The sequence below is a fragment of the Prionailurus viverrinus genome, chromosome A1 (assembly GCF_022837055.1).
Source record: "Prionailurus viverrinus isolate Anna chromosome A1, UM_Priviv_1.0, whole genome shotgun sequence".
NCBI lineage: Eukaryota > Metazoa > Chordata > Mammalia > Carnivora > Felidae > Prionailurus > Prionailurus viverrinus.
This window is the reverse complement of record NC_062561.1, coordinates 55,878,185-55,903,306: the sequence shown is the minus strand read 5'-3', so window position 1 is coordinate 55,903,306 and position 25,122 is coordinate 55,878,185. Positions and strand designations below refer to the sequence as shown.

Here is a 25,122-nt window from a genome sequence, read left to right as displayed (position 1 = left end):
CCACTTAGACCTCTGGAGTTAACCAAATATCATGAATGAGCTAATTTTGATGCTGAACTGAATGACCAAGCTAGACAATAAAAATGTGATAAAATGAAACTTTTCTTATGACATAAAAACCATTTTTACTTACAATTTCCCTAACTTATAAACAATGAAGCTTGGGATAATGCTACAAAAAGGGCACTGCATACCCTTTATAAATAAGCAGTTTCAAGACATCAGAATACATGTATTATAGAAATAACAATGTCCTTATATTCATGTGTCAAATAAAGATTCAATACATCACATTAGGTCAACTTATAAGCATAAATATAAATGCACACACAGACACAGGCAAAGCAGGTTTTGAAGGGAAGGGAATTGCTTCATCAACCCACATTGTTTTGCTCCTTCCTAATCATATATACTACTATAGATAAAGGAACAATTTCAATATTAAGAAATTGTATATTCTTAACACAGTAAAAACTAATTAGACCCACAAGTGCTTCAGGACATGGCCCAAGTTTAGAGCCTGAATATCATTAGATGTATTTCAGATATTGGTAATATAATAATGCATATTTTATTAACCTCCTTCATTTTCCCCCTTTTGTTCCATTCAAAGAAATCTTATTTTATTCATGAATTTAAAAAATGCAATATCCATTTTTATTCTAAATATACTTTGAGGTATTTAGTCATGATGTTTAATGTTCATGGATCACCTTCATGTTTTTATAAGAGAAATAACTTCTAAAAGTTTCATCAAGGAATACAAAAATAATATATTTCTATATGTAAATGCGTTGAGAGTATGAACATATTCCCTAATCACCTAACTGATGGAGAAGGATAAAGTCAGTTAATTTTACTTCTTTGGCTATTTGAATATTTCATTTAATTGCTATAATATTTTATAGAAAATAGAAATTGAATAATATATAACTTTATCTTAAAGAATATTTCAACTGATTAAATTCCACACTATGTATGCAATTTTATCTATCGATATAAAATATGTATGAATATATATATGCCCACATACATATACATACACATTTATATATTTGTGTATGTATATGAATAAATAAAAGGGTCTAACCACCTTCTGATTTTACAGTGGTTTCACAAATTCTCTCCGCTTACATATTTTCTTCATTCTTTTTTATTTCATTTGCATCTTAATGCCATCAGCTTTATCTGTCTTATAAACTTTCTTTGAAGTTTATTTATCTATTTATTTTGAAAGAAACAGAGCTAGTTGGGGAGAAGCAGAGAGAGGGGGAGAGAGAGTTTCAAGCAGGCTCTGCACCGTCAATGCAGAGCCCGATGAGGCACTCAAACTCATGAACCGTGAGATCATGATCTGATCCAAAATCAAGTCAGATACTTACCCGACTGAGCCACCCAGGTGCCCTTAAGATTTTCCTCAATGAATATCAGAAGGAGTAGATCATTTCAATGAAAGCTACCTCCATTCCTATTTATGGGTGACTTGAACTATAAATACATTTGAGTATTATCTGGATATAAATATGGGAAAATAAAATGTTATTTTCTTAAGACAGTTTGCAAGCTATTCTTCAGTGTTCAAATTCTGGGGAGAAAATGGTAGAAATATACCAGTAAATCTTGCCCTTTTTTGAGTCAAGTTGAACCACAAAGTGCAGATTCTTTGTTAGGTCAACCCCTCAAAAGCTAGGTAGTTATAAAACCTCTTTTACAAGAAGTTCATATAGTATGTTGAAATATTACTTTTATCTTATTTTCATGTTTGTATTTATTCCTATTTATAAGAAAATCAAATCACATTAAGTAATGGTTTATGACTGACTACTAAATTCAACATTAAACCTAAATTGTTGTGCATTAAAAATAACAGAAAACTGGGATAAAATGAAGCCTAAACTGAGTATTATACCTGTTATTCATGTTATGAGCAAAGGATTAATCTCAAGAGTATATATCAAACTGTACTATATCAACAAGAAAAGATTCAACACTTGAATAGAAAAATGGTCAGAGGACATGAACAGATAGTTAAGAGATAATAAAATTGAAATAGGCAATGAATATGAAAATGCTTAACCTTAAGAGGGAAAAAATTGGGAAGATGCAAATTAAAATCACAGTGAAGTATGAATGCACATCTATCAGATTGACAAAAATTACCAACAGTCTGCAAAGCAGGTTGCAGAAACACACAATTGCTTACATACTATTTTGAAATTGTTAAAAACATTTTGGAAAGCCAAATGAGAAAAATCTAGTATACCTTACTTCTAGTTATGTTCTCCGGAAGAAAAAGAGACAAAGAGAGAGAATATTTATAGCAACATTCTTTATTAGAGAAAAAAATCTGAACATAAATTTCCATCAGATGAAGGATAAACAATTTCAGCTATATTCATGCACATGGATTATATATAAGAATACATCAATTGAGATGAATCTCAGGAAGAATGCTAAATGAACAAAACAAGAATATAGGAAAAGAATACAGAAGCAGAATATAGAAGTAGGAAAAGAATATAGAGAAAATGATATATTCTCAAAAATATATTTTAAATATTACTAAATATTCAAAATTGACTAGAAAGGCACATGTTTACTAAAAATCAATGAGTTGCATATGAATGACAGAGACCAAATTTTGAGTCCTAAAATCTGTAATGAACCATAGAAGTTCCCAAATATCCTGAGCAATCTTGAGAAAGATCAAAGTTGGAGGTATCATACTTCCTAATTTCAAACTGTATTACAAAGCTATAGTAATCAAAATAGTAAGGTACTAGCATAAAATCAGATACAGAGACCAATGGAAAATAATCAAGAGTCCAGAAATATACCCTTAAATATATGGCCAACTAATATTTGAGAATACTCAATGGGGACAGAACACTCTATTTAATAGTGTTGGAAAACCAGCATAACTACATGCAAAAGAATTAAATTGAACCCCTAACTCACACCACTCACAAAAGTAACTCAAAAAAGACTAAAGACTTACACAAAAGAGTTGAAACCCTAAAACTTCTGAAGAAAACATAGAGAAAAATCTTCTTGACATTAGTCTTGACAATTATTTTTTTAGATATGACACTAAAAGCACAAGCAACAAAAGAAAAAAATTAGTAACAGAGTACATCAAACTGAAAATATTCTGCTCAGCAAAAGAAAAAAATCAACAAAATGAATAGGCAACCACTGCAATGGGATAAAATATTTGCAAATCATCTCTCTGATAAGGAGCTAACATCCAAAACACATAAAGAACTCATGTAAATCAGTAACAAAAAATCTTGATTAAAAAATTGAGCAGAGGAACTGAATAGACATTTTTTTTTCAAAGAACACATACAAATGGCAAACAGGAACATGAAAAGGTGCTAAATATCATGAATTATCAGTGCAATGCAAATCAAACCCACAATGAGATATCACCTCATACCTGTTAGAATAGCTGTCATTACAAAGACAAGAGGTAACAAGTGTTGGCAAGGATGTGGAAAAAAGAGTAGCAATTAGCTTCACCTTTAAGGGGCATCTGTAAATACAGCTAAATGATAATTGAAATCTCTTGCTTTTAGTCTTTCACAGACACCAAAATAAAATTAGCTTTTAACGTTTGCATTATCCACTTTACTGGCTTCCTTTCCATTATCAATTGCTCCCCTTACTTCCAATTGTCATTAGCTTTTGCCCAATACTAACCTTCCTTCCCAGGTAAGACCATCAATCAGTCTTAAGATTGACACATCAAGTCAACAGCAATATAAATCTGGCCAATCCTTCACCCTTTGCCCATTCACATGCAAATGGAGTAGCCAGAGCAGAGTTGGGTAAGTATTAGCTTATAGAACTGTCTCATCCATTTAAAAGAAGCAGGAATTGTTAATAGTACCTTAGGCAGGTAAGAAGTAATAAGCGATCCCATTATTCCCCCATGTATTCAGTGAGTAATATTTAGATATACTGTCATAGTATCATGTTTAGAAATTGATTCTTCCACCAGAACTCATAAATGCAACCCAAGTCCTGGCACTACATGAACAGACAGAGGAAACGGAAATAGAAACGGAAATGGAAAGGCAAAGGCAAGAACCACATTTTCCCAAAAATAGCTCAACAGCACACATTAAATTCTAGTATATATTCATTCAATCCTTGTAGTCTCTTACCACAGTTTAGTAAGCACATATTTCAACTGTCCATTCCAATTTTCAACCATTCTGTTTTTATGGATGATGAAATACATGAAAATTTCACTATAAGAAGATATTTGGTCCATTATTGCACTGTATCAGCAGTACCTTGATTAAATGACAATTATGAGGTCCAAAAAGAAATAACATTTTCAGCTCTAAATTTCTTATCATGTTAGACATGTTTGCTTCAGTTGATGAATATGCAAATCCACATCCAGAATCAGTAACTACCCTGGTTAAGACTCATTAGTATCTATCTGAACTATAAGTAATAGGTCAATTTAATCTGCTATGAGCTTGTCTGTGTCTGTCAATAGGCAGTGCATGTCTGCATTTAGTTTCTATTGTTGTTCACAAACAATGTAGGGCATGGCAAACAGTTGCACATACCGTTCAGCAATCTGGTTAAGTATTTTCTCCATACTCAGGGCATTTTACTCATTGTGGTAAAAATTACCTTGGGTCTCTTGAGGGTAGGACCTAAAAACCTGATTCCCTAGTTACTTCATCTTTGGTGGTATCCTATAGACACTATATACTACATATACATGTATATACTATAGTGTGTGTATGTATGTATGTGTGTATACATATATATATAATACACTTGTATATATAGGGGCGCCTGGGTGGCGCAGTCGGTTGAGCGTCCGACTTCAGCCAGGTCACGATCTTGCGGTCCGTGATTTCGAGCCCCGCGTCAGGCTCTGGGCTGATGGCTCAGAGCCTGGAGCCTGTTTCTGATTCTGTGTCTCCCTCTCTCTCTGCCCCTCCCCCGTTCATGCTCTGTCTCTCTCTGTCCCAAAAATAAATAAACGTTGAAAAAAAAAAAAAATAATAATACACTTGTATATATATAGTATATATAAATAAGTACACTATATACACATGTATAGATTTATACATGTATAAATTTATATATACATGTATACATTTATATATACATGTATAAATCTATACATGTATATACTATATTTGTGTAGACATGTGTATAGAGAGAGAAGCAGGTAGGAATAAGCATATATATACTACTATATACATATATATACTACTATATACATTTATAGTACATATAAAGGAATATATATATGTATGTATTTCACAAGGCTAGGATAAACTGAGCAAATCTGTTGTTTGAGGAGTTGATGAAACATTAAAATACACAAAAATTGAGAAAATAAATGGAGTCGTTACTAAATTTTTGATGGATAAGTCTTAACCTGTTCACTGGAGTCAATCAGTCTCTGGTAGATTTTTCTTTTCAATTTTTTTACATTTATTCATTTTTGAGAGACAGAGTATGAATGGGGGAGGGCCATAGAGAGAGGGAGACACAGAATCTGAAGGGGGGGGTCCAGGCTTTGAGCTGTTAGCACAGAGCCCAATGTGGGGCTCGAACTCAAGGACTGAGAGATCATGACCTGAGCCAAAGTCCGACACTTTACCGACTGAGCCACCCAGGCACCCCCTGAATGGCTGATTTCAAAATGAGAACCTGGCATTAGTTGATTGGTTTCACAGATTTAGTAAATATTCTATTTCCTCAATTTTTATACTATATTTTATGAAATATCTCAACAGTTGCAACACTTAACTTTCCAAAGTTTTTTAACCACTTTTATTTTTATTGCTTCAATTTGAAAGAATACTAACTTTTTTCTTACTATGCAACCCCACTTTGGGAAAGCTAAGACAGGAGGACCATGACAGATTATTTCACATTATCCTCTTCTCCCAACATTAGTCACATAGGAAGTCTTTACAGTTGGAACCCTTTTTATTACATCATCAATCATAACTTGGATTAAAGGATCTGAAAGAAACTTAGTGTAATTATATGGACAATCCAAAGTTACTTGCATGTTTAATATTCAGCAACCTCGGAAGGAGGATTGCATTTGAAAGTTATAGGTGGAAAATGACAATTCTCCTTTTCAGGATATGTTACACACTTTTGCCTTTACTCATACAGGCATATTGAGAGTTTATTTATCTATCCACATTTCTTCAAAGCTGCAGCTATCCAAGTGTCTCGAGTAATACCAAACATGCCTTTCTATCCACAGTGTCTAACGCAAGAGGTCATTAGTATCCCATGTGTAAAATTAATTTTAATAGCTCCTCTATAAGGAATCAACATATGATGTTTAAAGAGGCCCCTGATTCTCTCCCACTGAAACTGTGCAATTCTTTTTGGCAATTATCTGTAGGAAGGAGTTACTTTCACTCACAGCACATCTTCCCAACCACCTTTTGGCTTTATATTCTTCCCTTCTACCTGTTTGATTACCAGGTGTAACTCAGTACTTTGGCAGTCTCAAGTCAGTCTTTAATTACTTTCAGTTTTGGCTTTCTCACTACCTAAATATTACTTTTTGACCCATTAAATTTCTACCCATCTTTGATCTTCAAGTCATTTATGTGATTTTTCTCATATAAGTGGTCACTGTGCTTGAGTGACCTCTCATCAGCAATGGCTTAGAAGTAACTTTGTCACCATAGTATTCCACCACTGTAAAAATAAATAAGTAAATAAATATCACTTAAACTATCATGTCGAGGTTTGGTTTAATTATCCTATTCATAAATATATGCATATAAGGCTTAAATTTAAAAAAAAGAGGATAGAGCAGAAATATAGAACACAGCACAAGCAGTCATAAATGGGTCCAAAAACTTTCAGGCACATCTCCCAGTTTGTATAACCTTACAAAACAAGCACATATCATCAATCTTTTCATCCATAAAAAATAAAGACAGATTATACTGGGTATCCCAGAGAGTTTTAAATTTTAAATACTTTCAACCACTAAGAAAATTTTATGAAGAGATGCATTCAGAAATACTAAAGTATATCAAGATGAGATCCTAAAAGAGATTCAAGTAATCCACAGAAAGAAAAGAAAAACAGATCAGAAAAGTGGAATGAACAAACAGAAACACACCTATATAAAATAGCATATTTAAGCTCTAATATAACAATATTACCTTAAGTGGAAGTAGTCATAACATACCAAAGGCAGAAAACGGCCAAATGGATTTCAAAACAAAACCCAAAACAAAAAACATTGCCCAACTACATGCTTTTTACAAGAAACTCACTTAAAATTCAACAACATAGGTAGATCGAAAGTAAAAGAAGAGAAATAAAAAGATACACCGTGCAAACTTTAACTTAGAAAAAAATAAGGAAAACAGGAGTGGCTTCAATATTAAAGCAGAATTCAGAGCAAAGAAAATCACTCCAGGCAAAAAGGGCATTATGTACTGAGATCAATTTACCAGTAATACATAAGAATCTTATAAGTCAACATACCAAGAAAATATACATGAAGAAAAAATGGATAGTATAAAAGGCAAAATAGATAACCCAGTATTTTAGGTGGGAACTTTAACATAATTTATAGAATGGGCAGAAGAAAAAATCATCATGGATATAGAGATCTGAACAACACAATCAACCAAAAGTATCTAATTGACATTTCATCCTAAACTAACCTGTAGATTTCATTTCTACTAAAGACCACATTTTTTTTTTATACACACAGACATGCTTGTTCTAAAACTTATAAGTAGTCACCATCTCTAAATGGCTAAAACATTCTTGTCAAAGAAGAAAGTGAGGAAATTATTCAGTATTAAAGCAAGACTTTGATGAGACAGAAGGACAGACACGCTGAACATGGAACAGAATACAGACTTTAGAAACAGACCCACACAAAGAGGTCCCAACTTTTTTTTTTCTTGACAAAGTTGCCAAGCTATTTCAATTGATAAAGAATAGCTTTTTCAACAGTGTTAGAGAAACTGGGCATCCATAGGCTAGGTAGACAGATAAAAGGAAGAAAAAAAATTCACCTTTAAACCATTTAACTCATACAAAATTTAAATAAATAGGGTCATATATTTAACTACAAAATACAAAAGTACAGTATCTTTAGAAAACCAAACAAACCACCATAGGTGAGAGTCTTCAAGGCTCTAGGCCTAGGAAAAGAGTTTTAGAACTTGATACCAAAGCATAATACATCAACGAAAATATAAATTGGACCCTATCAAAATTTAAAAATTTTAGCCTGCAAAAGATCCTGCTTAAGAGAATGAAACATGTTAAAGACTGGGATAATATATTTTCAAACAAAATACTGATAAATGACTAGTTTTTAGAGTATATTAAAAAGTTTCAACTCAAGAAAAATAATAAAATTAGAAAAATTTAAGACACATAGTCATTTCAAAATAGAGGATTCAGAGCTGGCAAGTAAGTACATAAAACAATGTTCAACATCATTACTATGACAGAAATACAAATTAACCAACTGAGCCACCCGGGTGCCCCATACAGAAATACAAATTAAAACCAGAGTGACCAAAATGAAAATAGTAACAACATCAAATGTTGTTGAGGAAGCAGAGGCAATTAAGTCATATTGCTGGGAAAGTAAAACAGCACAGTCACCCTGTAAAATGGTTTTGAGGCTCTTATAAAATTTCCTTATGTCCCAGCACACATATACTTAATATTATCAAACTTGAAATGCACCAAATATTGTTTGAGTACTGAGTGGTTAAACAAACTAGGACTTTATACAATGAAATACTAAGCAATAAAAAGGAATGAACTAGTGATAATACACAGGAACTTGTATTATGATCTGAGGAAATTATGATGAGTAAAGAAAGCCAATGTCAAAAAGTGACACACTGTATGATTCCATTTTTATAACATTCTTGAAATTTCAAAATTATAGATACGAAGAACAAATTAGCATTGTCAGGGGTGAGCAATGAGATTAGGGAGGAGAACAAGAGAGAGGTAAATATAAAAGGTCAACAGTAGGAATCTGTGTGGTGACAGTAATTTATGCTGACTGTAGTGGATACATGACTACACATGTGTTTTTGAAATAGTACAGAACTCAATACACACACACACACACACACACACACACACACACACACAGAGTACAAGTAAAACTGGGAGACCTAAATAATCGATTGTATCAATGTCGATTACCTGGTTGTGACATTACACTAGTGCCCCTTCTTTTGCCAGACTGAACTCCAACACCTTTCCCTTTAGCCCAGGAGTTCCAATGAGCAGGGGGGCTGTCAAGAGTGATTTCTTGCTTCCAACCCACAAACCCAGGGGACATTTGGCAATGTGTGTAGGCAATCTGGTTGCCACAGTGGGGAAAGTGCTACGGGCATCTAGTGGATAGAGGATGGGTTATGGTGCTGAACACCCTGCATATCATAGAATTTTCTCTACAACAAAGAATTATCTGTCCCAAAATGTAAATAGTGCTGAGGTTTAAAAACACTTAAATAGCCTCTGGAGGCTGATATAAGGCATACTTGGCCTCTCAGCCACATATTATAAAACTGGATAAAGTCTAGAGGCTATAAACACTCTAAAACTTACCTTCATCTGCCTGGGTTCCATCATCTCTTAACTACTGGACAGGTGAGTAAATCTTTACTGTCTGATAAAGGGCTAGTATCCAAAAATCTATCAAAAACTTACCAAACTCAAAATCCAAAGAATAATCCAGTTAAGAAATAGGAGAAGATATGAATAGATTTTTTTTCCAAAGAGGACGTTCAGATGACTAACAGACACCTGAAAAGATGCTCAACATCATTCATCATCAGAGAAATACAAACCAAAACTATAGTGAGATATCACCTCATACCTGTTAGAACGGCTAAAATTAACATAGGAAACAACAGATGTTGGTGAGGATGTGAAGAGAAACCCTCTTACACTGTTGGTGGGAATGCAAATTGGTGCAGCCACTCTGAAATTACACTATGGAGGTTCCTCACAAAGTTAAATATAGAACTACCCTAGGACCCAGCAATTGTACTACTAGGTAGTTACTCAAAGAATGCAAAAATAGTGATTCAAAAGGATACATGCACCCTGTTGTTTATGACAGCATTATCAACAATGGCCAAATTATGGAAAGAGCCCAAATGTCCATAGACTAATGAACTGATAAAGAAGTTGTGGTATAAACATACAATGGACTATTTTTTTTTAATTTTTTTTAACGTTTTATTATTTTTGAGACAGAGAGAGACAGAGCACGAACGGGGGAGGGGCAGAGAGAGAGGGAGACACAGAATCGGAAGCAGGCTCCAGGCTCTGAGCCATCAGCCCAGAGCCCGATGCGGGGCTCGAACTCACGGACGGCGAGATCGTGACCTGAGCTGAAGTCGGACGCCCAACCGACTGAGCCACCCAGGCGCCCCTACATACAATGGACTATTATTCAGCCATAAAAGAGAATGAAATCTTGCCATTTGCAATGATATGGCTAGAGTATATTATGCTAAGTGAAATAAGACAGTGAGAGAAAGACAAATACCAAATGATTCCACTCATATGTGGTATTTAAGAAACAAAGATGAACAGAGTGGGAAAAAAAAAGAGAGAGAGGCAAGCCATAAAACAGACTCTTAACTACAAAGGACATCCGAAGATTGCTAAAAGGGAGGTGGACACGTGAATGGGTTAAAAGGTGATTGGTATTAAGGAGGGCACTTGTTTTGATGAGCACTGTGTGCTATATGTAAGTGATGAATCACTAAATTCTACTCCTGAAACTAGCATTACACTATATGTTAACTAAGTAGAATTTTAATAGAAACTTGAAAAATAGATAAATAAAAGTTTACACTTTACAAAAAGAAACTAATGTAACATTGTCAACTATACTCAAAAATAATTAAATATAAAATAATACACATGGAAAATTTTGAGTATTTGCCACTTCTTTTCATAAACGTGCATATATACTAATAAAATAAAGTGAATGGATAAATGCACAATAACATGCAAGCCTGCAACATTTAAGATAAGTTTATATATTAAAATAAGGAACAGAATAATACAAAATACTTACCTATTAAGTAACAAAATGTATTTAACACTGAATTTTTTCTGGAAATACTTGTATATGATATATACAATACTTATACAATAAACACAAGGTTTACATTAATATAGTAGTTTTTACTTTATTATTTTTTTATTATTATTTTTAATATAGTAGTTTTTAGAGGTGCCTGGGTGGCTCAGTCGGTTAAGCATCCATTTTCAGCTCAGGTCATGATCTTGTGGTTCAAAAGTTCAAGCCACACCACTGGTCTCTGTGCTGACAGCTCAGAGCAGGAGCCTGCTTCAGATTCTGTCTCCATCTCTCTCTGCCCCTCCTCCATTCACACATTTTCTCTCTCTCTAATATAAACATTAAAAAAATTTTTAGTATAGTTTTTATTAAAAATTAATTTCTTGTAACTTTTAACAGAATTTTGAAATTCTAAATAAACTTAAGGTATTAAATTAATAACAGTTTTTCCCCGTGCTATTGACCAGAATATCAACTATTTTATAACAAAGGCTTCAGCGTAATTTTATCTGAAGTATTTTGCTTCTGAAAATATGAAAACCACTACCTTGTAGTTATCAAAAATCACCTGATTTTTCATTAATAGTGAGATTTTGACTAAAAATAGTGTGATTATGGAAGAATTTTCTGAACTACTTTAAAAAATTCTCTTTTCTTTACCACTTATACAATCATAAATGCTACCAGTTAAATTTTAAAGTCAAAGATGATGTATTTAATATTAAAAATATTTTGTTTGATCAAACACAAAGCCCAAAGAAATGTCAGTGTTGACATATTAGACATGTTGTCATAGAAGTCCAACATTTTGTAATTCTCCTGTCTAATTAACATCAAGGTAAAAGAAATGTTTTTAGCACTTTGGATGACCGATTTGTCTAGTTACTATTTTGAATCAATATACTATTGAAATGTAGTCCAAAAATGACCAATTTTAATAAATATTTTGCACTAAAGATGCCCTAGCTCTTAAAACTAGAAAATATAAAATAATTGATTCATTTAATACATATTTGTAAAATACCCTTTAGGAATATGAACAGGCCATGAGTGAGCCTGTAAAATCTATACTTCAAAGTAAAGTAAAATCTTTAATCCTTTTAGTACAAAGACATCTTAAACTTTATGTGTGAGAAGAAATCTGATATGTCTTTCCCATGAAAGTTCTTGCTTTCTCCCATAAAAGTATTTATAGATGGTGGGCTTTAAGGTTACATGATATTTTAAGTTCTTTCATTCACTTAAAAATTCAAATTTTAGCTCAAGCAGTTCAATACTATTTAATTAAATACCTTAAGTCTTTATGTTATACAAAAAAAAAAAAAATCCCTTATTTGTGTTGAGAACATTTTGGTGGAGGATATAGGCCCTACACTTAAGGAGATAATTATCCAACACAGTAGATGATAAAGTAAATGGTATAAACTACCAGTGATAGAGAAATTTTGAGAATTTGGTAAGTTTAAGAATTGGATCACTAGAGCATGTTGAGGAAGGTTTTTCTGGAAGCAAGACCTTAACCAGTTCTTGACAGACAGGAGGAATTTTGGTGAGTAAAAAAGCAAAACACAATTCAAAAAAAAAAAAGGAATGTTAATGAAAAATGTTCGAGAGAAATAAATATATGTAGCTTTGAACTGGGAAAATGAGAAAAGCTATTTGGTTAGAATTAAGGGATTCAGGGAAAACATAGTGTAAAATATATTAGGAAATGTGTAACATGTAGTACATTAATAGCCTATCACCTAAACCAATTTTTTACATTATGTATGCAGTAAAAACAGCTATTGTTCAGCAGATAAAAGAGAAATAACAAGAGGACTTCCTGCTATAATCATAGTACATAGTAATAAAAGCTTCAACTGATTCAGAAGTTAGAAAAACTTAATTAAAAAATGAAATTATAGGAGGCCACATTCCAATATACTACAAATTCCTTTTAGATGATTTATTCACCTACATCATAAATACTGACTTAATAGCTATTTGACAGGTCAGTACACACGCTGAGTATCATAGACAGAAGGGGCATGGCTTCTGTACTTATGGAATCCAGAAGAACAGACAGATTGAAAGCAAGCAGATATATGTTCAAATCATTTGCTCTGCCATGGTAAAAATTTCCTAATTGACCCCCAAAAGAGATCTGAGCCTTCTTGACATTATAATAGAACACTGAACATACTTTTGTTAATGCATTTTTCTCTACGGGTTTTTTAATTTATATTTGTGTCTGTCAAGCAAATGTGACCCCTTTACGTACAAAGATCTTACCATTGTGAATACAATACAACTTAATTCACTGTTTCATATTTTGAAATGAATTTGTGGATGTGGATATATGTACACACATTTGCACACATATATTGATACTCATTCTTTCACTTTTGTTATCTTTATTCTAATGAATAAAAAAGTGGAAGCCAAAGTAGTCAAGGATTAATTCTCACTAGTCCAGTAAAATTTCAAGCATTCATGGGCATATGATTGGGTCTTTAAGTATCCTATTCAAGATAGGACTGGCTATGGTATTCAGAGATTCTTCATAGTTCAATAAAAGCCATTCATTTACAAAATCATACTATGCCTACAATTATTTTTTCTTCTATAACTAAACCTAAGAAACGAACAGAAAGCACATTTGCAAAGACACCTTATAGTTCATGTTTTCAACACTGTGAGCATAAAGCAATATCAATCAACTTTCAGCTTCCATATTAATAAGATCTTTTTGTGGTCAGCATTCTTACACTTTGATTTTACTCATGGGCTGTCTCCATTTCCATTTTGTTTTTTAAATTCACGTCAATCAATTTTACCTAATGATTATTCTTCTTATATAACCAAAAAAAAAAATTGAGTAACTTGACATTATGTCTATTAACATCCCTTTCTATGAATTAACTAAATTTAACACCATTTTTAACTTTTTTCCCTTATCCTTTGTAGTATAAATTATCCTTAACTGTCAAACTGAAATGGTTCTTGACTCTTCTGCCTTTTTTCTTAAATGTTTTTGAGACAGAGAGAAAGAGACAAAGAGAGAGAGAGAGAAAGAGACAGAGAGAGAGAGAGAGAGAGACAGAGACAGAGAGAGAGAGACAGAGAGAGAGACAGAGACAGAGAGAGAGACAGAGAGAGAGACAGAGAGAGAAAGAATCACAAGCAGCTGACAGCACAGAACCCAACGTGAGCCTCTATTTCACAAACTGTGAAATCATGACCTGAGCTGAAATCAAGAGTCAGATGCTTACCCAACTGAGCTACCCAAGCACCCCCATGCCCTATATTTTTTTATAATGAAACACCAGACTCTGTTTTTTTAAAACCAAAGGAAATGTGGCTGCAAAAATAATACCACTGAGTGCTTCAGAAGGTCCAGTTGAGTATTAGCAGCCTGGCTTGCTCTCACACTTCTTCTTTTCCAAGCTTCATGCTGTTCATGGCTCAGGGGAATCCACCATCACCATGAGGATACACAAGGAGCCACAGGCATTGAGAAGAAATTCTGAGGGACACTACCGTGTCTTCCTTCTTAGTGCTGGGACCTGTGAATGGAATCTCCTGGACCATACACAGGCTTGCTCTGGAATTCCATAGCCAACCTTCAGGGACTTCTAAATCTCTATAGAGTTCCCAGGAGGAACTTCCCCATTCAAAGAATAGCCTTATCTCAATCTCTACTTGGAGGCACAACCCAGGGGTTTGCTTTTCATTGGAATCTAGAAAAAATCTGCACACCACCTCAGAATGGCTTCAAGCAAGGTTCACAGTTCCCTGTACTTCATGAGTAGAATGCTCTGTTGGTCCTTCCTTTTCTTAGCCTCTGGTGGTTGCTGGCAATCCTTGACATTCCTTGGCTTATAGCTGCAGCCCTCTAATTTCTCACTTTTTTCATAGCAATCTTCTATCAGTGTGTATGTATGTCACTGTATGTGCAAATCCCTCTTTCCTTATAAGAACACCAGTCACTAGATTTAAAGCCTACACCACATTACCTTATTTTAAGTTGATGGTATATGCAAAGGCCTTGAACTTTGTCACTGTCATATAAGGGTAAAATGTTTGTTTCCTCAATGTCTCTCCCCTGCCCACTTCTCTTTGACTCTTCACCTAATTTCACAGAGTCTGCTCCACACTCAACAGATTAAACATTTGTACCAAGCAATAAGCCTCATGATGACATTTCTATTTTCCCCCAAGACAGCTCCTTCCTGTTGGGGCAACTACATTTAATCAACCAACAAGCATGCTGTCCACATGCTACAGTGTCATTCCACCCTCGACCCCCAATGATAGCTGTCGCCTACCGGTTTTTTAGCCCTCTCTCTCTGTCTCTTTCATTCTCGCTCTCTCTTGCTGTCTCTTGCACTCAGACTATGCTTGGGGTTTTGGGTACCCTCCATTTGGTCCTCTGGGAATGCACTACCTTCCTCTTCTAGGACATGTGAGCACAATACATCTTCACGTTACACATCTCTCTGTGCTGTTATTCTATGTCTGCACCAGACTTGATCATCAGAAGGAAAAACAAAAGCTTTTCAAGTAACATAATTATATTCCTTACAAAACAGTCATCATCAGACAGTTGTTAGACCTACAGATTATCTTCATAATCAAAGCAGAGAGTAAACCAGAACTTATTAGACACAAGTTATTGTTACGGACAAATTTGGAGCAACATACCTAAAGTGTAACTTTCAGAGATCTAACTTAATATTTGAAGCAGAGAGAACCTGGATTTGAGGATCAGAATTCTAGAAACACAAACACACACCTTGAATAAGATTCATAAAGTATCAAAAAGCAAAAATGAGAACAAACATACAAAAAAGCAAGCCAATCTAGAGGCCCGATAATGCTTACTACTAACAACAAATCTGACAAAAAGTTTCATGCCTTCCTTAAAGGTGTGCAGAACAGAAGTGTTTTAAAACGTCTTGTCATTTAATAAGAAATCATAACAATGTAGGTAATTTTAGCATGGCAGCAAAAGTAGTACAAAACAAAGGGGCCTAACTAGAGGAAACAAAGAATAATTGACTTAAATGTCAATATTTTATGACATTACTAAATATACTCTGCTTAAAGTGAATTATGTAGGGGCCCACACTTTGTTTATATGAATATGCCAATGCTGTGAAAAATTCTCTTTCAGGAAAATAACAAATTCTCCACTATCAAATATTTGCCAGAATTCTACTGTTTTCTAGCATCACTTAATAAAACATCAAGTCAATCAACATTACTTTCATTCTTGAAACTGTAAAATAAAACTGTGCTCCTTAAAATACACTTAGCAAAAAAAACTGTTTCAAAAGTATAATTTAAGAATCCATAAAGTTTTGTTTGCTAGAGCTGCCTTAACAAGGTACCATGGTTTAAACAACAGAAATTTATTGTTTCACAGTTCTGAAGTAGAAATCAGGGATTAAGCAGGTTGATTTCTTCTGAGAACTGTGAAGAACAATGTATTCTTTGTCTCACTCTTTTTCAGGTAACTGGCTGGCCATTTTTTTGGTCTTTCTTGGCTGATAGATGCATCACCCAAATCTCTGCCTTGAGATTCACACAGCATTCTCACTGTGTATGTTGTCTTCAAACTTCCCTTTCTTATAAGGTCCATCCTAATGACCTCATTTTAACTAGATTACATCTGCAAAGACTCTATCACCAAATAAGGTCTAATTCTGAGGTACAAAAGGTAAGGTTAGGTTAGGTTAGGTTGAGGTACAAAAGGTTAGGATTTCAACATAGGAATTTGAGCAGGGTATTATTCAACCCAAAGCAAATACTCCTAACATTGTGCTAAATTTAATTTCCTCAAATTGGCTCTAGATCCTTCAGGAATCATCCTTCATATGACACTTTTCCTGCTATATTCTCACTAAGTATTGTATCAGTAACATTCCTTTGAAAATATTGCTTGTGGGGCACCTGGATAGCTTAATCGGTTGAGTGTCTGACTCTTGATCTCACGGTCGTGAACTCAAGCTCCACATTGGGCTCTGTGCTGGGTGTTAAGCCTAATTAAAAAATAAAATAAAATAAATAAAAATATCATTGCTTGGATAATATATCAATCAGCATTCAACCACAGAGACGGAGCCAGTAGGAGATGTTATCAATAAATGTATATCTAGATTCCTATGTATGTATGTTTTTATGTATCATTTATCTATCTTTTATGGGGAGTTGGCTTACAAAATGTGAGATGTGGATCATCAAGGTCTGCAAGGCAATTGGCTTTGTGTCTGATAATGGAGACAGGCATGTACTCAGAAAGAGATCATGAGCAAGCTGCAGCCCTAAGCATGAACTGTATGAGGATAGATTGAAACCTGTGTCTGGTCTATAACCTTGGTTAAAAGAGTGTTGCAGAATCCAGGGAACTTCCTAATGAATCTAAACCCACATACCCAATCCAGGAGTCAGGAAGCTGAAGAGGGACCCACAGGAAGACAGAGTAACTATAAGCCATACTGAGGCTATGTCAAGAGTGACTGACTCACCACATATACTTTGTTTGGATATCAAGTGAACAATGAACACTTATGTATTAAATTTAATTTGTCAAACTTTCTATGTTCTAAGCCACCTGCATTTTCCTTTAAATCCTGCCCCCCCACCCCCAACAGAAACCACTCTTCTGTTTACTATTTCCAGAGCTCTAGTTATCTTGGTCATTGTGTGATATATCAGAGGTCAGAGTGGTACTATGGGTTGCTTTACTACCAAGTCATCCAGAAACAAATTGGAGAGTTGATTTCCAGCTGCCGCTCTGAATCCTAAACCTCTGGACACCAGCTATATAGAATAAACTGTATCTTAGGAAATTAGTGTTACCTTTTTAATTTTATTATTAGTATAATAAATTTCTTATAACTGAAATATCATATAATTTTTGATAATTTGGGGTAATTTAATGTATTGTAAAGTATTTTACAGACATCCTTATTTTAACCATGATCTGGATTTTGAAGCAATTTAAGCATTAAAATGAAAAGTTTAACTCCAAGAAAGGGTATCTGTGATCCCAGGTATGTTTCATACTAAGCAGGTAATCAGCAACATTATGTGAGCCACAAAATGGATGCTCCTTTTCTACCTTGCAGATCCTTTGAAAATCTCCTTTGTGGCCACTCTCACCAGAAGAATTAAAAAAATAAAAAAGAGAGAGAGAGAGTTCTATGAACTATAATTCATCCTTGCTAAATTGACACAACAAAACCATTATACAAAATATTCTTTCCCATGCTAAGCTTTCCCTAGAGCTTAATTTTCAGTTGCTTAAAAATTTTTCTACTCAAAATAATACTAATACAAACTTACTGATGCATAAATATTTCTAAGGCTTCCTTAGAATTGATTACAAGAAGTGGAATTGGGGGTACCTGGGTGGCTCAGTTAAGTGTCCGACTTCAGCATAGGTCATAATCTCGCTGGTCCCAAGTTCGAGCCCCACTTCAGGTTCTGTGCTGACAGCTTAGAGCCTGGAGCCTGTTTAGATTCTGTGTCTCCTTCTCTCTCTGCCCCTCCCCCACTTGCACTCTGTTTCTATCTCTCAAAAATAAACATTAAAAACATTTTTAAATAAATGATAAAAGTGAAATTGTAGAATTAACTGATCAGCTTATTTAAAACACTGCTTTGGGGAAAAGACCTCTCTGACCTCAGCCGTAGCAATTTCTTACTTGACACATCCCCAAAGGCAAGGGAATTAAAAGCAAAAATGAACTACTGGGACCTTATGAAGATAAAATGCTTCTGCACAGCAAAGGAAACAACCAACAAAACTAAAAGGCAACCAACGAAATGGGAAAAGATATTTGCAAATGACATATCGGACAAAGGGCTAGTATCCAAGATCTATAAAGAGCTCACCAAACTCCATACCCGAAAAGCAAATAACCCAGTGAAGAAATGGGCAGAAAACATGAATAGACATTTCTCTAAAGAAGACATCCAGGGGTGCTGGGTCGGCAAAGTCGGTTAAAGCAGCCAACTTCGGCTTAGGTCATGGTCTCGCAGTCTGTGGGTTCCAGCCCCGCGTTGGGCTCTGTGCTGACAGCTCAGAGCCTGGAGCCTGTTTCAGATTGTGTCTCCCTCTCTCTGACCCTCCCCCATTCATGCTCTATCTCTCTCTTCTCAAAAATAAATAAACATTAAAAAAAAAAAGAAGAAGACATCCAGATGGCCAACAGGCACATGAAAAGATGCTCAACGTCGCTCCTCATCAGGGAAATACAAATCAAAACCACACTCAGATATCAGGAGACTATAGATGCTGGAGAGGATGTGGAGAAACGGGAACCCTCTTGCACTGTTGGGGGGAATGCAAATTGGTGCAGCCACTCTGGAAAATAGTGTGGAGCTTCCTCAAAAAATTAAAAATAGACCTACCCTATGACCCAGCAGTAGCACTGCTAGGAATTTACCCAAGGGATACAGGAGTACTGATGCATAGGGGCACTTGTACCCCAATGTTTATAGCAGCACTCTCAACAATAGCCAAATTGTGGAAAAAGCCTAAATGTCCATCAACTGATGAATGTATAAAGAAATTGTGGTTTATATACACAATGGAGTACTATGTGGCAATAAGAAAGAATGAAATATGGCCCTTTGTAGCAACATGGATGGAACTGGAGAGTGTTATGCTAAGTGAAATAAGCCATACAGAGAAAGACAGATACCATATGTTTTCACTCTTATGTGGATCCTGAGAAACTTAACAGAAACCCATGGGGGAGGGAAAGGGAAAAAAAAAAGAAAAAAAGGAGGTTAGAGTGGGAGAGAGCCAAAGCATAAGAGACTCTTAAAAACTGAGAACAAACTGAGGGTTGATGGGGGGTGGGAGGCAGGGGAAGGTGGGTGATGGGTATTGAGGAGGGCACCTTTTGGGATGAGCACTGGGTGTTGTATGGAAACCAATTTGACAATAAACTTCATATATTGAAAAAATAAAAAATAAAAAAATAAAAAATAAAACACTGCTTTGGGGCACCTCGGTGGCTCAGTCAGTTAAGCATCTGACTCTTGATTTCAGCTCAGGCCATGATATCAGGGTCATGAGATCAAGCCCTGTATCAGGCTCTGCTCTGAGCATGAAGCCTGCTTAAAATTCTCTCTCTTCCTCTCCATCTGCCCCTCCCCTACTCTTTTTCTAAAAAAAAAAAAATTGCTTTATATATGTTTTCAATATAAGAGCCTCCACTTTCACAAACAATGGAATTTAAAAATGTTTATATATGCATAGATGAAAATAATGTTTCAACTTAAATTTTGTATGTATAAATGTTTAATAATAGTTCTTCAAATATTTATCAGCATTTTTATCAGTTCTATGATTAAGATTTTCTTGATTCAGAAGCTTATTGTTGTAACAAGTCTTAACAAATAATTTATATTTTTTCATGTTTATTTTATTTTTGAGAGAAAGAGACAGATAGTGAGTGGGTGAGGGGCAGAAAGATAGTGAGAGACAGAATCCCAGGCAGGCTCTGTGCTATTAGTGCAGAGTCCAATGCAAGGCCCGAACACATGAACTGTTAGATCATGACCTAAGCCAAAAACAAGAATTGTAGACTCAACCAACTAAGCCACCCAGGCACCCCAATTTTAATTAACATTTTAGTATTTTAGCTAAACTGACAGAGGAAAAAGAGAAAAGATTCATTTTACCAAATTCAGGAATGAAATCTGGGGCATCATTATTCACTCCTCCGACACTGAAAGTATAATAAAGACAAAAACAACTTTATGTTGAACAACTTAGATGAAATGAAAAAATCCTCTACAACATTTTCAAATATTATTCAAAACTAAATATATATTCTAAATATTCATCCAGGTATTAAAAAAATAAATTAGTAGTTTCAAATATTCAGAAAGAAAAACTTCAGGAGTATATGGTTTCACTGGTAATTTCTACTAAGCATTTATAAGAATGAAATAACAATTCCTCACAATCTCTTCAAAGAAGAAGATAAAAACTGCCAACTCAGTTTAATGAGTCCATCATTAACTCTATCCTGAAATAAGACAAAGGTAACACAAGAAAATAAAACTAATATCCAACATAAATATGGATGCAAAAATCCTCAAGAGTATATCAACAATTTGAACCCTGCAATATATAATAATAATAATAATAATAAATCACAATCATGTATAATCTATCTCACCAATGCAAAGTTGGTTCAATACTCAAAAATTAATGTATTTCATGACACAAAATGACTCATGTTAAAAAAATAAAGATAATTATATTAACAAATGGAGAAAATATATTTGATAAACAATATTCTTTGATGTTAAAAATTTTACTAAGAAGTAAAAATAAACTTATTCAATAAAAAATAGCTACAAATAATCTATAGAAATATATTCAATAAAAAACAGGTACAAATAATCTATATAACTAACATCATACCTAATGGTAATAAACAAAATTAATTTTCCTCTATTGGCAAGGATGCTAACTCTCATCACCCTTATTTACTATCACACTGAAAGTTCTGGCATTTACAATAAGTCGAGAAGAAGAATTTAACAGTGCTTAGATTTTAAAGGAATAAATAAAAATCCTATTTACAGACAACATGACTGTCAATATAGAAAATCCCAAGGCACCTATTAAACAACAACAAACTCTCTCAGCATTAGTAAATGAGTTGAACAATGTCACAAAGCCATAGGATCAATATAGAAAAAAATCTATCATACTTCTGTTCATTAGCAATGAACACTGAAAACTAAAGTATCATCATTTTACCTAGCTTCCTCTCCAAAAGAAAGTTTTAAATCAAATCAAATATGTCTAAAATCTGTACACTGAAATTTGCAAATTATAGATATAATATCTCAACAAATGGAAATAAATGTAAGGACATATCATGTTAATGAATCTGAAAGACTCATAGTTAAGAGGTCAAATATTCTAAATTGATCGGTAGACAATGTAATCCCAATCTAAATCACAGTATGATTCTTTGTCGAAATAGATAAATTGACCCCCAAAATTTGTTTAAGTAAATGTAACTAGATTATCTAAAAATAAGTGTGACAGAGTTGGTGTATTCAAAGTGTTATGGGTTGAATACTGCTTCCTCTACCTCCAAAAAATATATATACATATGTTGAAGTCCTAACCCCCTCAGTACCTCAGAATATGGCTTTAATTGGAAATAGAAACTTTACAGAGGCAACCAAGTTAAAATGAGGTCATTAGGCTGGGTTCAAGCCAGCATGACTGGGTGTCCTTTATATACAGAGGAAATGTGGACACAGAGACAGAAAATACCTAAAGGGAAAATGATATGAAGACACCAGGAGAAAACTATCTACAAGTCAAGGAGAGAAACCTGTAATGGATCCTGTCCTCACAGCCTTTACTGCATTTAACCCTGTTTTGATTTCAGATATCTAGCCTCCAGAACTGTGAGACAATAAATTTCTGTTGTTCAAGCCCTACAGTTTGTAGTAGATCATTAAGGCAGCCCTTAGCAAATTTACTGCACACATTACCTGATTTTAAGTGTTGTTATAAAGTTACATTACTCAAGCTAGTAAAATATTAAAAAGATAAACAGGAAGACAAATCAAACAGAACAGAAAATACAGAAATAGACCCACACAAACAAGGTTAACAGATTTTTGAAAAAAAGTCCAGGGTAACCTAATGAAGAAAGGATGGTTTCATCAAATGGTGTTGGAACAACAGGACCTCCATATTTTAAAAGAAGATGAAGATTAATTGCAGATAATAATAATGAAAAGGAAGAAAAAGAAGAAAAGAGAAGGAGAAACAGCTTGACTTACGCTTTATACCATATAAAATAACTCAAAATGTGTCACAGATGTAAATATAAAAACACTTCAGAGAAAATTTGTGACCCTGCATAGGATAAAGTTTTCTTAGAATTAATATCAAAAACAGGGTGCATAAAAAGAAAAAAACATGACATTTAATTTCATAAAAAATGAAGATATTTTTTCTGTGAAGGACAAAGTTAAGAGGTTATATAGACAACCCAGGGACTGGGAAAAAAAAAAACTTACAAACCACACAGCAAAGAATTTTTCAGAATGTATAAAGAATTAAAAAAAAAACTCAACAGTAAGTAAAACAACCCTACAAAAATTTGCTAATGATGTAACTAGACACTCCACCAATGAAAAAATGTGTATTAAAAAAATGCACATGAAAAGATGCTGAACACAATTTGTCATTAGGGAAATAAAAGTCAAAACCATGGTGAGAGACCAGTAAACACCTATTAGAATAGCTACAATTAAAAATACTGAGAAAACCAACTGTAGGCTAGCCCATGAAGCAATGGGATCACACAGATATCGCTCCTGAGGGTACAACCACATTGGAAAACTGAAACATACACTTATGTTCCAACAATCATACTTCTAGATGATTATGCTACACAAATAAAAACTCAGATTCAAATAAAAGCTTGTATGCAAATGTGTATACTGTCAATAATCACACTTTCCCTGAAAACCACCCAGTTGGTAAATAGAGAAACTGTGATATAGTCACACGATGGAATATTAGTTAGCAATAAAGAGAAATGAACTAATGCTTTATGCAACAACACAGATCACAAATGAATTACGCTAAATAGAAGAACCCAATCTCAAAAGACTGATTACTGCCTCATTCCATATCTGTGACATTCTGGAAAAGTAAAAAAATAGGGTAACTACAAACAGACTAGTTGCCATGGATTAGGAGTGGAAAAAAGATTTGAATGCAAAGGAAAACCACAGAATTATTTGGAGTGTTGGAATTATTCTGTATCCTGTTTTTGTAGTGTTTATTGTATTTGTGTGTACAAGCTCACAGGACTCTATGTTGAAAATGTATTTACTTTAAAAAATTGAAAATTTTAATTTTTTACTGATTACAAAAATAATGGTGGAAGTCAAAAAATTTGAAATATTCAAAATCGCCCTTGTTTAAGAAATAACACTAAATAATTTTGATATTGTGTTCAATATTTCTTTGTGCAGCTTGTTAGCTAAACTGTGTTTAAAATTAAGAAACCTTGCAAACTTTGTGTGGTAACTATACATTTTTAATTTTTTTCTTTCCCACATCACTGTATTTAACATACCAAAAGAAATTGCCTGTTGCCTTTTTCTCAAGAATATAGGTTTGAAATATAGTATACTTTTATTTTTTCCCTGCAAGGAGGATAGCCAATATTTTTAAAGGATTAAGGAATCACTTACTAAAGTTAAATATAAATTATCAGAACAATACAAGCACAAATGGAACATTCATCCCTAATGTACCTATTGTGAGGTCAAATAATGTCACTTCCTTTCACAAGAACTACAGGCTAATAACAAACTCAGAATTAGATGAATTATATTTATGTCCTCAGAATATGATGCTCTGGCTAACCTATCAAGTCATTTTAATATAGGGTTAAGCCCAGTAGAGCCATATTTGCACTGTTAAATCTAGAACATAGAAAAGTATAGTCATGTATTTATTTTTTGCTGTGATTTAGTTTGCATATCGAAGTAAATAATACCAGACTGTTGAACACAAAGAAAATGTATTATGTTGTTCATCTTTTAAATACTAATGAATGTCAACTTGTGTTCTAATGATCCCTCTAAGGGAAGCCTATTGATCAAGACAAGGCTGGCTACAAGAATAAAGAATCCCAAGGCAATAATTCTATGCTACTCATAAAGCAAATTATAATCAAACGGATGATGGTTTGTTCCTTTTACAGAACACAAGTTTTAATGTACTGAAGTTCATAACAATGGATTTATTTTCTAAAAAGTTCTGTTTTATTTCGGGGGAAAAGTTCTGTTTCCAGTTCTGTTTTATTTCGGGGGAAAGCACATAGTAAGAAATAAGTTTGGGATAAATGCCTATGTGATGACATACTGCTGGTTTAAGAGGTCAATTTTTGATGCTGTTTCAACATTTGTTACATTGCTCTAAAAAATGAATAGAGTTAGCTACTATA

General features: G+C 34.0%; 1 long non-coding RNA gene across 1 annotated transcript in view; it reads right to left on the bottom strand.

The window, feature by feature from the left end:
- The window catches only part of LOC125176831 (uncharacterized), an 802,675-nt gene that overhangs the window by 742,647 nt on the left and 34,906 nt on the right, over positions 1 to 25,122 (bottom strand). Inside the window, exon 2 of the long non-coding RNA XR_007156409.1 lies at positions 20,798 to 20,844. This is a non-coding gene — a long non-coding RNA (uncharacterized LOC125176831). The remainder of the gene's footprint in view (positions 1 to 20,797; positions 20,845 to 25,122) is intronic.